This window comes from Schistocerca cancellata, chromosome 2 (genome assembly GCF_023864275.1).
Source record: "Schistocerca cancellata isolate TAMUIC-IGC-003103 chromosome 2, iqSchCanc2.1, whole genome shotgun sequence".
NCBI lineage: Eukaryota > Metazoa > Arthropoda > Insecta > Orthoptera > Acrididae > Schistocerca > Schistocerca cancellata.
In genome coordinates this window covers 149,801,610-149,814,502 of record NC_064627.1, presented here as the reverse complement: position 1 = coordinate 149,814,502, position 12,893 = coordinate 149,801,610, and the positions used below count along the sequence as shown (strand labels likewise).

Below are 12,893 nucleotides of genomic sequence, written 5' to 3'. Positions count from 1 at the left end.
TCTGTTTCTCTGCTAGTAACACAGTATTTCCACCTCCTGTCGAGTCCGTGTCTCGTAACATCTAGTGCCCATTTGTGCGTTATACAGGGGCGTCCGGATGTTTTGATCTGATAGTGTAAATCCCGAAAACCACACTACACTTCCTGTCGGAGAATACTTCGTACTAATTCTAGAGTTTTTCGGTCCTGTTTTATTCATTCACCGAGCGAGGGAAAAATACCTATCTGTATCCCTTTGTAGGTGGCCAAGTTTAATGATCCCCACGCAGTACCACTGTCTCACGGTTTTTCTCCAGCACAGGTTCTCCAAATTAACCTAGCAATGTTTCGCGAGAGAAACGTCGCCTTCAACCCAAAACCGAGCGTGATAGAGCAGCGTTAAGACAATGGGATCGCATTCAGAGGATGGTGGTTCGAATTCCCATCCCCAGCCATCCAGATATTCAGATTTAGGTTTCCAGTGGCTTCCTTAAATCTCCTAAAGCAAATGCCTGGATAGTCTCTTTCTAAAGTACATTGCTCATCTCCTTCCCCTACCTACCGAATTTCGAACAAGAAAAAAGGAACATTAGGATTAATCCCTAACGTCCCTTCGACATCGAGGTCATTAGTGTTGCAACAGAAGGTCGGATTGTTTTGTGGATGGGGAAGGAAATACGCGGGCGTTTGCCGGGAGGGGTTTAGGGAAATGAGGGAAAACCTAAATTTGGATGGCCGTGCGCGGGTTTGAACCGTCTCCCTCCCGAATGCGAGTCTAGGGTGCTGATCACTGCACCACTTCGCTCCGAACGGAAATTCGGGTTTGTGTCCCGTCCCTAATGACCTCGTCATCGACGGTACTTTAAAACCGAATCTTCCTTCCGTTCTTTTTTCCAAATTTTCGCATTTAAGTATCCCGACCATATTCGTTGCACTTCCATAGGGGCTGTGCAGACCTGTTAGGGTCGTAGCAACAGGTCTGTGATTTCGTTTAGTGCCTGCAGTCACATACATTTAATAAGTACTCCAAACGGTGGAATAGTGCTCTAGAACTAATCGCAATACCATCTTACACGCTGCAGATGCACCGTAGTTTTGCAGAACATTTTGAAACTTTTTCAACAAATCGTCTTTCCTACAACACATTTTATGTGTTCGTTCTTTAGTGTTACCCGTAACCACTCACATGATGTGACCAACTCCAAATGTCCTTCACTAATTGTGTAATATGGTAAGATACTATAGGTCTCTGTCGGCCGGGGTGGCCGAGCGGTTCTAGACGCTACAGTCTGGAACCGCGCGACCGCTACGGTCGCAGGTTCGAATCCTGCCTCGCGCATGGATGTGATTGATGTCCTTAGGTTAGTTAGGTTTAAGTAGTTCTAAGATCTAGGGGAATGATGACCTTAGACGTTAAGTCCCATAGTGCTCAGAGCCATCTGAACTATTTGAACTATAGGTCTCTGTTCGTGTGAAAACGCGCAAAATCTTCGTGAATAGTGCGACTATTTAACAGAAACAGTTTCTATCATACTAACTTTCTTTCATGAACGTTGTTTTCCCCGTAAACGAATCGTGGGGAAAAAAATAAATGATACATAGAGACAACTTTATCTTGCAGTAATGTTTCAACTCCTTATCTTCGACATTTCTTTGAGCAGTGGTTAAAACGTTGCTTTCATGTGACGCTATCACCCGGTTCACAACTCTCGTCTAGATGCAAGGATTAAACAAGTGTCAGCTGAAATCGCCTGAAGATGCCGTGTAGGACATGCGTTGAAATGTTGGTTCAGATAACGATGGCACTCAGCCGATTGCGTAGGCCTCAGATGAAAAAAACTTTTAATGAAAGTGACACATACTTGTGATTTTTAAAATTATAAAATGATAATTTAGAATCAAAATTTGATAAGTAAAAAGGCGTCTCTTCCATTACTTTTTCATAATTAAAACTCAATATTTAAAACATTAATTTTTATCAATCTTTGTGATATATAAAATGTATTATAATTACGGAAAGGATTTTTAAGTGCTAAAAAACTGAAAAATATGCTATTTTTATGTAGGAAGAACATAAAAATATGCACAAAAATACAAAAATATTTTGTCTCACTATTGCAAAATTTACATACTTTCCTTGAAAGATCACTTACAAGTCATGCTAACGCAGTAGTGGATTGAAACAATCAGCTATTGGAGTAGATCACGAATACTTTCTCCAAGTTTTCCACTGCAAACCAATGTCGGTTGCCTCGAAACAATGCACGACACTGGGAGCTGGACCTTTCAGGGGTCACACGATGGTAGTCTTTCGCGTTTCATCTAAGGAACGTCTCCGGTGCACACATTTTCAATTTCACTAACTTCTACTACTGTTCCCAAAACCTTGGCAATTTCACATATTGTATGAAGTCCGCCGATTTCTTTTTCGAACACACTTCTAAATTCTTTCTGTTTAACAGCTTCCATTTTCGGACCTTTGAGTGAATCAATCCACGTGTAGTGGAAGTCAGTACATTTGCGAATGAAGTTCATTCAAATTCCGTTCTGATAATATGTCTGTGCTCGAGATTTTTTTTGTTAAATTTAAAAATTGAAAGAAAGAGAACTGAAAAATTATGTTTTTAACAGTAGTTTTTAAAATGTTTATTAAAATACATAAATAATTATGTATTTTAATGTAAAACAGAATTTCGTATACGATTTGAGTGTGCTCTTTCGGGAATTTCTGTATTAATTATAGTTTTTTATCTATGAGCAAACAGTATTTATTCATGTACATATCTGTTTTCCAATCATAATTAATTATGTAGGCGCGTACAGGCGAAAGGACACGATACTAGGAGAATACAGTCTCAGTAAACGTAAGTCCGCAAATAAGGTGTTTGCGAGACGTTTGTGACTTTATGATTACCAGCCACTGCTGATGTGATTCCGTATAAACGTCGCACGCCAGTCCATCGTTTGATTTTTGTTTACATTTTCGAGACGTAAAGTTGTAAACAGAATCGATACTACAGCTTAGTACACAGTCCGAGTGACACCCACGTCCGTTGTTTGCGGAGTGACAGCTGTTTCGTACGAGTGTTGGTGGTAATATGGAACCGAGGCCTACGAGAAAGACAGGCCGCGGCGCGTATGTCACGAAGGTAATCCTGCCCTGCGCTCGCTATCTCGCTCAAATCAGCAGACAAACTGCCTTTATACACCTGTTAACTCGTAACTAGGCGTGTCCGTAGAAACTAAAACTGCATCTTCTACTGGAATCCGCTATTATGTAATCTCACTGTTATTAGTCCTATAACTATGGGTAGTTCATGGGACTACTTATAATTTGTTACAGCTGTATTGGCGTACAAAAAAATAAAATCATGCTAAAATGATTATCAGTTGCATAAGGTACCAATTCCAGCATGTAATGAGTACAGTTAAGCAGAAGAGACTAAATGCTATAAACAAGCCGTTACACAATTTATATCGAGTATTGACTTTAAATTAAATTTTGTTGTGGTGCTGTTAATCTGTAAGACTTCATAATAGCAGAGTCCAGTGGAAGATGCAATTCTCGTTAGTACTAACACGCCAAGCTGCGAGTTAAAAGGTTTAGAAACGCATTTTGTCTGCTGAGTTGAGCGAGCCTGTCTTTCTCGTGGGCCTCGTATGGAACACTACTGTACCGAGGCGTATGCGGATATGCGTCCCATGTATGGCAGGGCTTACGGCAATATACGGGAGGCTGCGCGCTTGTACCAACAAGCATACGCTGCCAGAAGCACCCCGGGAGTCCAACGTTTACTAGGGCGCATCAACGCTTCCGAGAAACTGGAAGCTTTGCACATAACGCGGGAGCGGGGAGACTTGCACGAGTTACACCTGTACTTGAAGATGATGTGCTGGAAACAGTCGAACACTCTCTAGTAACTTCGACGAGGAGACACTCCACACGAATTTATGAAACGAGCCAAAGTCGTGTTTGAAGAGTAACACATCGCAGTGCAATGTACACTTACCGTCTCCAACGAGCTCTGTGTCTTAGTGAGGCGGCCTTTGGTCAAAGCCTAACGTTTTATCAGTGCGTGTAAGAGCAAGTTCTGGGCAACCCTACACTTAATACTAACATTGTTCTACTGATGATGCAGGGCTAATTTGTGATGGCGTGTTCAGTTAAAATAACTCTCACGTTTGGAGTCACTTAGGCTCCAACCAGCATGCTCTGCATGAGTCTTCGCATAATCCACGTTTCTCATTGAATGTGTGGTTAGGGGTACAATGTGATCGACTTATTGGGCCACGTATGTTACCAAAGACTCAATGGACGGAATTGCCCTCGATTTCTGCCACATCATCTTGCAACACTTCTTGAGGATGTTCCCTTAGAGCAACGACACTGGATGTGGTACATGCGCGATGGAGTATTGGCACATTTTTCAGCTATTGTGAGACATCTGAGTCACCGATAGGCCAAAGCTGGACTGAGCGAGGAGGACCTGTACCGTGACGTCCAACATCACCTGATCTGAATCCCATGGATCTTTGTGTTTGGGGCCATTTTAAAGACGTAATGTGCACCACTCTGGTTAATACGGCTGAAAAATTGCAGCAGAGGCTATTCGACGCATGTCAAAAGCTTGTAAACGCTCCAGGTCTGTTGGAAGATTCGAAACTCATTGTGGCGACGGGTACAAACTTGCCTCCGTGTACAAGGATGACACTTTGAACACTTCCTTTAACTGCGAGTACAGTCATGTAACTATTGCCGTGTTCGTTCAAAACACCTGTAATTCTGTAAAAGTATCTCTAATAACTTTCCTTGATGTTGTGCAGTAGTGTGGCCTTTTCCTAAATGAGATGACGTTTCCACAGAATCAAGTCAGTGATGGCTGGTAACCACAAAGTTACAATATCTCGCAAACGGTTCGTTTGCGGACCTGCGTTACTTAAGGTATCTTGTACATTCAACTGTATACGTTTACACCAATAATTATGATAAACTCTGTAAATTTGATATTTAATGTCAGTTATGTGAATGAGCTACAGGGAAATTAAAGAGACCTTTGGAGAAAAGAGAACCACTTGTATGAATATCGAGAGCTCAGATGGAAACCCAGTTCTAATCAAAGAAGTGGAAGGAGCATATAGAGTGTCTATACAAGGGCGATGTTCTTGAGGACAATATTATGGAAATGGAAGAGGATGTAGGAAGAGATGGAAGAGGATGTAGATGAAGATGAAATGGGAGGTGTGACACTGTATCAAGAGTTTGACAGAGCACTGAAAGACCTGAGTCGAAAGAAGGCCCCGGGAGTAGACAACAGTCCATTAGAACTACAGACAGCCTTGGGAGAGCCAGTCCTGACAAAACTCTACCATCTGGTGAGCAAAATGTATGAGACAGGCGAAATACCCTCATACTTCAAGAAGAATATAATAATTCCAATCCCAAAGAAACCAGGTGTTGACAGATGTGAAAATTACCGAACTATCAGTTTGATAAGTCACGGCTGCAAAATACTAACACGAATTCTTTACAGACGAATGGAAAAACTGGTAGAAGCCGACCTCGGGGAAGATCAGTTTGGATTCCGTAGAAATGTTGGAACACGTGAGGCAATACTGACCCTACGGCTTATCTTAGAAGCTACATTAAGGAAAGGCAAATCTACATTTCTAGCATTTGTAGACTTAGAGAAATCTTTTGACAATGTTGACTGGAACACTCTCTTTCAAATTCTGAAGGTGGCAGGGGTAAAATACAGGGAGCGGAAGGCTATTTACAATTTGTACAGAAAGCAGATGGCAGTTATAAGACTCGAGGGGTATGAAAGGGAAGCAGTACTTGGGAAGGGAGTGAGACAGAGTTGTAGCCTATCCCCGATGTTATTCAATCTGTATATTGAGCAAGCAATAAGGGAAACAAAAGAAAAGTTCGGAGTAGGTATTAAAATCCATGGAGAAGAAATAAAAACTTTGAGGTTCGCCGATGACATTGTAATTCTGCCAGAGACAGCAAAGGACTTGGAAGAGCAGTTGAATGGAATGGACAGTGGCTTGAAAGGAGCATATAAGATGAACATCAACAAAAGCAAAACGAGGATAATGGAATGTAGTCGAATTAAGTCGGGTGATGCTGAGGGAATTAGATTAGGAAATGAGACACTTAAAGTTGTAAAGGAGTTTTGCTATTTGGCGAGCAAAATAACTGATGGTGGTCGAAGTAGAGAGGATATAAAATGTAGACTGGCAATGGCAAGGGAAGCGTTTCTGAAGAAGAGTAATTTGTTAACTTCGAGTATAGAATAAAGTGTCAGGAAGTCGTTTCTGAAAGTATTTGTATGGAGGTATTGAATAGAATTGGGGAGAAGAGGAGTTTGCACAACTTGACTAGATGAAGGGATCGGTTGGTAGGACATGTTGTGAGGCATCAAGGGATCACCAATTTAGTATTGGAGGGCAGCGTGGAGGGTAAAAATCGCAGAAGGAGACCAAGAGATGAATACACTAAGCAGATTCAGAAGGATGTTGGTTGCAGTAGGTACTGGGAGATGAAGCAGCTTGCACAGGATAGAGTAGGATGAAGAGCTGCATCAAACCAGTCTCAGTACTGAAAACCTCAACAAAACATACATGTGAATGAGATAATAGGGCAACATTGACCCAGAATAAATTGGACAGCAAGAAAATGATTGAGTGCGTCTTGCGCAGGTCCCTCTTTGACTTGTAAAAAAAAAATCCTGTTGACACTTTTATAAATGAAGTTGGCCGTAATAAAAGAGGTTTTCAAGTAGCTGAGCGACAAGTTTCCTCGCCTATCAGAAGAAAAAGTGAGAGAAGGCGTATTTGTAGGACATGCAAGCGAAAAATAATTTTAGATTCGAGTAACAAAAACGTATTTCTCGTTTCCTGTGCAATCTGAGAAGATTCGATCGATAAACAGACACAGTTATGGGTGTAACCACTTACCCTTGTCATGCAGAGGCAAAGGAAAAAGAACTAAGACCAAAGGAAGTTACTTAGACAAAGAGTTTCGTTCACAATTTATGAGGTATCAAAATTTCGAGTAGTAGTAAGCTGTACGGTTCTGACTTCAATTAGTCGTTAAACCTTTTTTTTTCCCTTTCTATCATTTCGATATGCGTGCTGATCTGATTTTTTTGGTGTTCTACAGTAAATAATTTCGCGTGGCCTTTGGCTCAGGTTCTCTGGTTTATTAACAGCCTTACGTATCAGTTACTTTGTACCGAGATATTCGCTTCTCGTCACCTGCCAAATGAGGGCTCGTTCTCATATCTGACTATAAAGCGTTCCATTAATCGATGGAACATTATGATATTCACTGGTCACAAACTCAGTGACAACAGGAAGACAAAAAACAACATTACCTTAAAGGCGAGAGAAACTTGAACAGTAGCCCCTATCATTGAGCGTGCTGTTATATTTTGGGGTAATTCTGTGTACACACCAAGAATATTCTTTGCTCAGAATAGGGTGGTCAGACTGATCTGTATCAGTTATCGAAATTCGTGTATGTTGTTGCTCATGTGTCTTGGAATTGCAACTATGTCATCCCCGTACGTATAATTTCATCACACAAGTTGAAACTTCCTAGCGGATGAAAACTGTGTGCCGGACCGAGACTCGAACTCCGGACCTTACCCTTCGCGGGCAAGTGCGCTACCAACTGAGCTACCCAAGCACGACTCACGCCCCGTCCTCACAGCTTTACTTCTGCCAGTACCTCGTCTCCTACCTTCCAAACTTTACAGAAGTTCGAGTATCGGTCCGGCGCACAGTTTTAATCTGCCAGGAAGTTTCATATCAGCGCACACTCCGCTGCTGAGTGAAAATCTCATTCTGGATCACACAAGTTGTTTTTGACAGTATTAACTCACTCAGAGAAAAACAGAACATTCATTCAGTGAACATTGGACGGGAAGACGATGTGCAGTTGGACAAAACTTCCTTCAGCGTTGTGCAGAATGGCGTGTATTATTCAGCAGTTTCATTTTCAGTAAGCTGCCAGCAAAACTGAAAAAAAGTATTCAAATCCAAGTCGAATAGATTCCTTATGGCTCATTCCTTCTATTCTGTACACGAGTTCCTCACATTTGTTGAGAACTTTTCTCTGCAGTGTGTTGTTGATTCGTATGCTCTCTGTTTGTTTCGCGTTCTACTATTTAATTCTTGGTTTATAAACTTTCTAGTTGGCATACATTAATCTATATTGTATGACTAAGTGGGTCATATGGTCTCATGGAGGAGGCTTTGTAGCGTACATCACTGGCGCAGGGGCAGACACCAAAGGGTTTCCCAGCTGCGCTATTGTGAACTGTTCAAACCCACGACCGGATTGGAAAACTTCCCTAGAGTCCCTGGCAAAATCGTAAAGATTCGCCGCGCGGAGTAGCCGTGAGGTCTTGGGCGCATTGTCGCGGTCGGAGCGGTTCCCACCGTCCGAGGTTCGAATCCTCCCGCGGGCATGAGTGTGTGTGTGTGTGTGTGTGTGTGTGTGTGTGTGTGTGTGTGTGTGTGTGCTATCCTTAGCGTCAGTCAGTTTAAGTTATATCAAGTAGTGTGTAAGCCAAGGGACCGATGACCTCAGCAGTTTGGTCCTACAGTCCTTACCACAAACCTTTTTTCATAAAGGTTCGGACTATATGTGTGTAACGACCTTAACGTAGCCAATCGGGCCGAGTTTTGGCGTTTAGAAAGAGATACGTTTCAGATAGCGCCTTCAACTAAAACTGGTCCTCCGCCAAGCCACCTACCTCTACAGAGATGTTCTACATTACCTTGTCAGTCATTATATTTGTCCCATTCTTGTATCAGTTTCTAAGTCCACATTCCGTAATGCTTCAAAGCTCTTCTTCGGGACTATAGTTCCTTCTGTGGCACATGTTAAAATATATATTCAGGAATTAATTTCTTTGACTCCCTCAAGTTCAGCTTCCTTTGTTGTTTAACCCGCTTAGATGTGCAGCTCACTCCTTAGCGAGTGACGAATCTGTTAAGCGCAAGTTAAATTCCTACGTACGAATACTGCCCACAAGATATTCATTTAATAGATCAAACGCCTTTTTCTTGCAGTAGACGACGGCCACACGATCAGAGCAAATGAAAAAATCTAGATCGACGTCTATACTGCACAAATTAGTATAAAAGTACCATGGCAGTACGTACATTTTCTTTCCTCTAGTCCCAGTCATGGATGGACCATGGAAAGGATTAGAACTTGTGCGCTACCGGTGGGAAATATTTACTGTCATCATTGTGGCCACAGTAGGATTAATAGAAGGTGGGTAAAAGTTTTTGTAGGTTATGTCTGAAAAATAGTATTGCAACGATCTAAGCTTGCTCTGGATATCAGGGGTCTTTAGTCCAGCTTCAACCAGTTCAGATTTTCCAATATTTTCGTTGCTCTCTCCTGTCAGTGAAACAAGACGCGGCCAGTCACGGGTGCCAGTCATTGTATCTACGGCAGGGAACATCCTGTGTTAGTGCAAGCTGACATCGAACTCACACACACTGTCCCGTGATGATCCAGTCGGATAATAATCGAAAGGCCTTGACCACAGACCTTGTAAAGCGGTTGATCCACGTGGAGGCATCTCTACAATGGTTTCTGACGGTTGTGATAAAATGCATTACAAAGAAAAAGAATTTATTATATATTTTTACAAAAAAAAATGAAAAACTGCAGCGCAAGATACGCAAAACTAGATCATTACATCATCTTACATGAAACATATTGTTTTATGGGGCTCAAACATTCATTTAAAATAGAAAGAGAGACATAAGATCAACCGCCAGGAAGATCCCAAAGGAGTGAGGAAAATCTTGTGTCCAGAAGAGAGTGAAGAAGAAACATACATCCTATAAAGAACAAATACGCCAATTCAATAGTATACGGAGATTTTCGGATTTTTTTTTTTTAAAGAAATCGCAGGCGAAAATTCTATGGCCGTATGAAAAGAATAGAGATAAGTTGTAGAGTTCTATGAACCACTAAAAGACATCCTAAAAAGAAGTAGCCTTTAATATTAGTCTCTCTTTTGGTGACCACGGCCCTTGATAGAGAAATTTTTTTTCTTGTGGCTTCTTCGGATTCGCTAGACAAACTCATTTCTGTGTTGATGCACTGCGAAGCTGGATCAAGTGGAACTCATTTGAAGTATTAAATATTGCCCTGAAGTAAAGCAGACAAGTCTGACTAATTTATTTAATTTACATTTATATTTATTTTTTCGCTGTAATTTGATTAACTGTTATACAAAGGATGTTATAAAGGTACTCGACTTCTTGCCAGTCTCGCTGTTGACCACACAGCTACTGACTCAGCTTTGTGCATCGTCTTCACATTGCTTCTTCTTCCTCTTTTGATGGCGAGAGAAACTGAGGGGGTATTAAATATGTAAATGATCAAAATAGTTCTTAATATGTAGCAAAATACGTCAGAACGAAACTCAACCGATCAATCTACCTCTCAGTCTGGAGGAGGTGTAATATTACAGGCGATAACACAGTAGGAAAACAAGTTCAAATATTTTGCATAAGTATTCACGAATTGATCAACGGCCAGGAAGAAAAACTACAGAAGGCAGTAACCATTTGGTCTGAGGGTAGAAAAGAAATCCCATCAGGACTCAATGAAAGTAATATGAACACACAGAAAGGCTGGAAGAGAATTCTGAAATGCCGGTTGTTGTACATGACTTACGAATTAGTGTGTGAGTGTGTGTGCGTGTGTGTGACGAGCATAAATTGATAAATGTAAATTCATTGCTGTCAATAATATGAGCCGCAGCATATAATGAGTATATTGCAATACCTGCTGGGTGTGTTAATATATTCGGTTCATGCATAAGTTCGTGGCGTTTCCGTGTTACATTTTGGTATTCCGGTTGCTATGGAATTATTTATCGATTGTCTTTTCTATTCGTAGTTCATTGTTTCTGTTCAGTTTACATAGTGTCATTTTGTCATTTGGAGATAGCGAGTGGTACTGTGGACGCTAGAAGATGGAGTGCCAAATGGAGAAATCCGAACATTTCGGACGTATTCTTCTGTGTGAGTGAAATGGTGGTGTGGTAGCACCGGAGGAAGCCAGAAACATTTGTACCGTGTATTGGGATAATGCCATCAGCAGAGGCTCGATTTGACGTTAGTGACACTACATGTTCAGGAAGATCTTCGGGGTCTGATGAAGATCGTTAATCCGCAATGATCCATAGCAGGGTACTCGAGAATTCAGATGTGGTGAACTGTGATCATTCCACAATCGCGCGATATATGTGAGGAATGCGGAAGGTTCCAAAATCGAGTGTATGAGTACTGCATGCTCTAAACCAAAATCACAAAAATCATCGGGTGGTCATATGAGCATCTCTGCTTGCCAGCTATCAATTGGCTCATGGACAACACCGACTATTCCTATCCCGTATCGTTACTGCTGACGAGAAAAAATGTCTTTAGCCGGCCGAGGTGGCCGAACGGTTCTAGGCGCTACAGTTTGGAACCGCGCGATCGCTACGGTCGTAGGTTCGAATCCTGCCTCGGGCATGGATGTGTGTGATATCCTTAGGTCAGTTACGTTTAGGTAGTTCGAAGTTCTATTGGACTGATGACCTCAGAAGTTAAGTCCCATAGCGCTCAGAGCCATTTGAACCATTTTTGAAAAAGTACCTTTACACTAACACAAGGAAAAGAAAGGAATGACTGAGCCCAAACAAAGCAGAAGAATTGCGCGCATCCACAAAAGATAATGTTATGCATCTGGTTGAACAGCGTCGGTGTGGTGTGTTACGAATTGCTTCCCCGAGGTGTAACCGTCACTGCTAACATTTACTGCCAAAAACTGAGACGTCTTGTAGACGCAATCCAAGAACAACGACCAGGAAGACTGCGTGATACTACTCCACGATTACGCCCACCCACTTTCCGCTAGACTGACAGTAAACACTATGCTAGAGTTGAGTTGGGAAGTCATTCCTCACCCACCTTATTCACCTGATGTTACACCCTCGGATATTTCACGTTTTCCGATCTCTATTGAAAAACGTTCAAGAAATTTCCTTTGCAGATGAAAATGCACTCCGAACATGGATCGACGAGTTCTTCGCCTCAAAGCTAGGTGATTTCTACAGTCGTTTCGCAAAGTTGCCCCGGCGTCGGCAGACATTTGTAAATAGTGAAGGAGAATATTTTATTGGTCAATAAAGTGTCTGCTATGTGAATCTGTTGTGTTTATTAAAGTTATGAGAAAACGCTACGAACTTACGCACCAACCTAATAATAACGAAAAGACCGTGCGAGAAGGTAAGAGGCAATGTTTTTTTTCCGAGTCCCAGAGTTGTGAGGCGCTAAGCGAGCACGCACTGTACCTATTGTCAGCGGCGGACAAGCAGCGGGCTTTCAGAAGCCAGAAGCGCTGCTCAGCTGTTGTTGTTGCCGTTAGCTGCCGCGCGCATGCGCACCGCACCGCCAGACCGCGCGAGACGCACTGGACGAGGAGCGGGCCGTGTCCCGCTGAATGCGCCGGCCGCCACGTCACGTGACCGCCTTACATCAGGCGCGCAGCTGAGTCTGTGGGTGTCTAGGGCAGAGATAACGCGTGTGCGGGCGGTGACTGCGACTCAACGAGAGCGCTATTGGGTGCCGCGCTGCCGCGGGAACATGATATCACGTCGCTCACATGGAGTATGTATATCTCTGGAGTGAGCGTAGCCTACTGCGCCTGTTCTCAACATTAGATCGGGCTGATCACATGATTTTGGGACGACACTGCATGTCTACAATTTGCAGTAATAGTGTAGCTTGAATGTTACTTATATTAGCCCTGTTTTACATACTTTTTACACGTTTGAGTTTTTGTGGCAGCTATTGTGCGTTGCTACGGTCGCAAAGAGAAGTATGTGAAAG

The 12,893-nt window shown here is 42.3% G+C and overlaps 1 protein-coding gene across 2 annotated transcripts in view; it reads right to left on the bottom strand.

Moving 5' to 3' along the window:
• The window catches only part of LOC126161443 (neutral ceramidase-like), a 516,902-nt gene extending 504,409 nt beyond the window's left edge, over positions 1-12,493 (bottom strand). For both annotated transcript variants that reach the window (XM_049917257.1, XM_049917259.1), the window contains exon 1: positions 12,356-12,493. The gene's annotated coding sequence lies outside the window, so the exon portion shown is untranslated. The remainder of the gene's footprint in view (positions 1-12,355) is intronic.
• Positions 12,494-12,893: the final 400 nt, after the last annotated feature.